Here is a 5,538-nt window from a genome sequence, read left to right on the forward strand (position 1 = left end):
TATACGTATTATGGTATAGTCCTGTATATTTATTACGGTATAGCCCCGTATATGTATTACAGTATAGTCTTGTATAGGTATTATGGTATAGTCCCATATATGTATTACAGTATAGTCCTCTATATGTTTTACAGTATAGTCCTATATACGTAGTCCCATTTACGTATAACGGTATGGTCCCGTATACATATTACGATATAGTCCTGTATATGTATTACGGTATGGTCCTGTAAAGGTATTATGGTATAGTCTCGTATATGTATTGTATATGTATATGTATACTTCTGATCCACTCAAGATAATTTAACAAAACTTCATACACATATGCTAGATCACAAGACAAAATGTCACATACACTTTTCATCACTCCAGCTCTAAGGTCAAGGTCACAAATCAAGGTTGTACAAGGTCTTTACTTGTTCGGTCCATCGCTACAGATTGCTGTATAGCAGTTTGTTGACGGACATATACTAAAAAAATCTTTTAATTCTGTTAAGATGACAAACATACCTCCCTGATCTCGGAGAGGTTCTCCTCCCGGAGCGATTTCTGACTCAACCTAACGGTGTCTGTTCAGTCTCATCAGAGCTGAGAGGTAAAACTTTTACCGCTCTTTAAAGAACTCCCGGTGTTTAAACTCACAGAAAAGGCTAATATTATTATTGGACATTTTTATTGTTTTCTTTAGGAACATCTTTGACTGTTTAATGTCCTTCCTGGAGGTTAGAATCCAGACAGCCTTTGGGACGTGACAACATCAAATAAAATTGATTTTAAAATGGTTTGGATTTTTGTTTTTGTTTCCAGTTTTGTGTTTTTTGTGTTGTCTCCATCTGGTGGTCTTTAACACAAACAACAGTAATAGTTTGATTAAAAATCTTCATGCGCAAAGAAACCACACTAAAGCAATAATTACTAAAAGACACGTGTATGTGTCTGTTAGCAAAATATCTCATAAACCAGTGGATAGAACTGAAGTCTCAGATTAGAGCTCATCTACAGTCCTGCTCTGTGAGTAATCCTCACATTTAGGGCTTGAAAATGAAAGAAGGTCCATTTACGGCGGCTTTCCTTGATCCTGCAGCCCTTCAGAAGCCCGTGGGTCAGCGACACATGCCTCTTGACGGTCTGCGGCAGAGTTTTCTTGCCGCAGGAGCGGCGCGAAGGGGATAGACGGTGCCCAGGCCTCACAGTGGTTCTCCATGACTGAAACCTAAAGAAGTTGATCAGAACTTTACAGTCTGAGCAGCTCTGGACTCTACGGATCGTAGCTCTCTCATTTCTGTACCAAACATGCTCTGGGCTTGTTTTCCTTTAGAGATGGACAAACTTACCCTCCGTCCATGTTCATCCATTCATAATCTGCCACTGATTGGTTCTTATGGTATAAAGTTTGTTCAGCTAGTCAACCAGAACCCTGGAAACCAATCGACACCAGCCAACCAGAACTTTGTTTGTTTGTTTAGGTTGGTTGGTTGTTATTGGGTTATAAATCTGATAGCTTTAAAATGATTGTTTCATGTGTGCAAAGCCTCAACTTTGTTTTATGTTTCACTCTTGGGTTTGGTCCAAGATTATCCATCCATCCATTATCTTTACCCACTTCTTCCTTTTTGTGTTGCGGGGGTCGCAGGTGCCCATGTCCAGTCCAATTACTGTGAGAGAGACGGGTTACACCCTTTACAGGTCTCCAGTCCATCACAGGGACACCTAGAGACAATTCAGAGTTACCATCAGCCTAACATGCATGTTTTTGGTCAGTGGGAGGAAACTGGAGTACCCGGAGAAAACCCACGCATGCATGGAGAGAACATGCAAAGTCCACCCAGAAAGTCCCTGGGCCAGGATTTGATCTGTCGACCTTCTTGAGAAGCAACAGCTCAAACAACTGAGTCACTGTGCTGCCTGAAACAATTCAGATAAAACAAAATAAAAATCAGAAGCATTTCTAGGATATCTAAGAAACTCAAGTTTATTGACAACACCAAAATAAATTCATAAATAAAAACACAAACATAAATAAATGTTTGGCTAATTTTCCCCTCAAGACCTTCCGAGGGTAAATAAATCAACAATTAATGTAAATAAAAATAATTGTGTGTGTTTTTCTGTCCTGTCGTGAGGTACTTGAAGGCACCACGCCGTTCTCCGTCTGTGTTCAGACAAACACAAACGTTGACAAGCTCTGGAGGCTTTGAGATGCCGGTCATTCCAAATGTGTGACTTTTATCAGCGTGTGTCAACACCAGCAGCTGTTGGGTTGAGTGCTAAAAGAGACTAAAACACAAACACACTACTAACACACACACACAAACACACTACTAACACACACACACAGGTTTGTCTTGATATCTTTACTTGGACTTTGCATTGACTTTCATTCATTTCTATACCCTGACCCTTACCCTAACCATTACCAGTGCACACCTAACCTTTACCAGTACATACCTAAACCTAACCATTACGGTCCATACCTAACCCCCACCATTACCAGTGCATACCTAACCCTAACTGTTACGGTTCATACCTAACCCTAAACCTAACCATTACCAGTACATACCTAACCCTAGGCCTAACCGGTACATATCTAACCCTAACCATTGCCAGTACATACCTAACCTTAACCTTAGCCCTAACCAGTACATACCTAAGCCTAACCCTAACCATTGCCAGTACATCCCTAACCCTAGACCTAACGATTACCAGTGCACACCTAACCCTAAAACTAACCATTACCAGTACATACCTAAACCTAACCATTATGGTCCATACCTAACCCTCACCATTACCAGTGCATACCTAACCCTAACTGTTACGGTTTATACCTAACCCTAAACCTAACCATTACCAGTACCTACCTAACTCTATCCCTAGACCTAACCAGTACATATCTAACCCTAACCATTGATAGTACATACCTAACCCTAACCATTGATAGTACATACCTAACCCTAACCATTGCCATTTCATGCCTAACCCTAACCCTAACCATAAACCTAATCCACCAATGACACTTGAACCTTATGGGGACCGGACTTTGGTCCTCGCAAAGAGCAGTTGGTCCTCACATTTTAGTATGTGTTCCAAAATGGTCCTCAAAGTAACAGAAACAAGCTCACACACACACACACACACACACACACACACACACACACTGGTGTATCTACATTTGTTCTGAACTGTCTCCAGTGCATCAAATATTTAGGTTTGCATGAAAACCTTCATACATCTTTTCTGACTGACAGCTGTGGACGGAAAAGAAATGTAGGTTAGACAGAGCCACGAAGGTTCTGACCCAAAACTCAAACTGGGGCATCGTGGTCAGAACCGCCTCACACCGTGTGGACCATTTCTGTGCACCAGAAAACTATTCAAACACGCCGTACAACTTCAAAACTAAACTGATGTTTGTTTTGTGAAGAAATGTGGAAAATGTGTCGCTCGGTGCAAAAAACCAAACAAATTACTTTTGGCCTCATTTTATTTATTCTTTCTATTTCAATTAATAACTTTTAGCTTTGATCGTTGTCATAAAACATGACTATCATGATTTTACATTCTGAACACTACAAACGTTAGTTGTGTTTGTAAATGTCCAACTAGAAAGTTCCCGGAGAAACTTTAACGGGCACTGCCACGCTGCGGCCATTTTTTAATGTTTGACTTGACGGGGTTCACTCTCAGAGATCACTACACCAAATTTCAGCTCGATATGGAAAAAAATCAAGGAGTTATAGTCATTTTTTATTTTAAGCTATGGTGGCCATCTTGGATTTTTAATTTGGATTCAGTACGTGGTGAGGAACATGCTCAGCAACCACCTCATAAAATTTCAGCTCTATGTGTGAAAATGGCTGAGTTAAATTGATTTAAATATAGCTTTGGTGGCCATCTTGGATTGCATTGCTCTCAGCTGCCAACATACTAAACTTCAACTTAATATCTCTAAAAATCGCTGATTTATAGTTTTGTCCTGTTTAACTCAGAAGGCAGGCTGAATTTTTGATTTGCATTCTATTAGGAATTGTTCTCGGCTACCAAATTTCAGCTCAATGTATTTTAAAATTTCTGAGTTATCATATTTTTTCCTTTGAGCTAATGCGGCCATCTTGGATTTTTGAGTTGCGTCAGGAATGTATAACAGCTCTCTCTCAGTTACGACCATACCAAATTTCAGTTCAATAGCTCAAAGAATGACTGAGTTATAGTCAATTTTGTGTTTTTTGAGGTAGCTGTGGCAGCCATCTTGATCCAAAATGGCTCCAAAAGTTAGTTTTCTTCAGGGAGTTTTCCACTCCAGGTCATGTGACCTCACTGTGGCGGTTAGAGGCTGTGAAGCGTTCCGTCAGGCTTTTTGAATGGGGGAAAATGGCGTATTTTTTCATAAACTACGTCGCCATGGTAACTGAAAACAGCAATAAAAGTAACGGCACACATCACGGTGCCGAGCCGGTCGTTTTGATGTAACATTCGTGGGGGTACGCGTTGAATTAGGTTATTTGTCAACAGATGATGGACAGAATATCTGTCAGTAAGAAAACGGTAGAAAAAGAGGCGGAGCCTGTCAGAAGTAAAGATGGGCAGAGGTTCAGCAGTTTAAAAATAATGAATAATTTCATAAAAATTTAGATAAATGGATATCCCATCATCTACAGTTCACAATATCATCAAGAAATTTCAAGGACCTGGAAACATCTAAGTTGCTTCTAAGTTCCTGGCAAAAAAAAAAAACCACAGACATATTCCTGTTTTTAGTATTTTAACATAATTTTCTTCCATTTATTATTTTTCAATTTGTATGCCTTCTTTTAAGATGGTCCACAGTTGTCGTCACTCTTTGTTAAATCATGTCTCTCTCGTGAATGAGTCCCTGAGGCTCAATGACACTAACCTGTAGAAATGAAGGTTGAATGAAAAAAGCAGCCTCTGACCTAAAGAACAGCTCAAGTTCGAGTCGAGTTTATTGTTGTTCTCACCAGATGTGGTGCATGAGGTGGAATCAAATTATGTACACAGGGTCCCAGTTACACCCAACAATAGTAAAAATATAAAAAGAAATGGTATATAAGAGTTTAAGATTTACAATAAGATACGCGCTAAACACTAATAGTGCAAAGCAAAACAGCGTAACAACAGCGGCCCGAACATGAGTCCATGGTGAGCGGATGGGTAGAAAAACATGGACTGAGGCGAAGTAGAAAACTGTTCTGTGGTCAGACGGATCAAAACTTTAAAATGTTTTTTGGAAACCACGTCGTCATACTGAAGAGGAACGGACCATCCAGACTGTTATCGGCTCACAGTACAAAAACCTAAACAACGAACTGCATCCATTCCAGCAGCACGAAGCAGAAGGGTCCAAGTGCTGGGCTGAAACGTTTGGAGCATCATAAGACTAAACATTTAACAAAGACGATCCAGGACTGTTGAACATCAAGAACCCTTCATCAGACCAGAATGGAACAGCATTCTTTCCAAAACCAACAACTGGTCTCCTCAGGTCCTCTAAAACCTCCAACAACTGGTCTCCTCAGGTCC

At 40.2% G+C, this 5,538-nt stretch overlaps 1 protein-coding gene across 1 annotated transcript in view; it reads right to left on the minus strand.

Moving 5' to 3' along the window:
* The window catches only part of pln (phospholamban), a 9,663-nt gene that overhangs the window by 3,193 nt on the left and 932 nt on the right, over window positions 1-5,538 (minus strand). The gene's annotated exons all lie outside the window — the stretch shown is intronic.

The sequence above is a fragment of the Nematolebias whitei genome, chromosome 23, assembly GCF_014905685.2.
Source record: "Nematolebias whitei isolate Nwh7 chromosome 23, NemWhi1, whole genome shotgun sequence".
Lineage (NCBI taxonomy): Eukaryota > Metazoa > Chordata > Actinopteri > Cyprinodontiformes > Rivulidae > Nematolebias > Nematolebias whitei.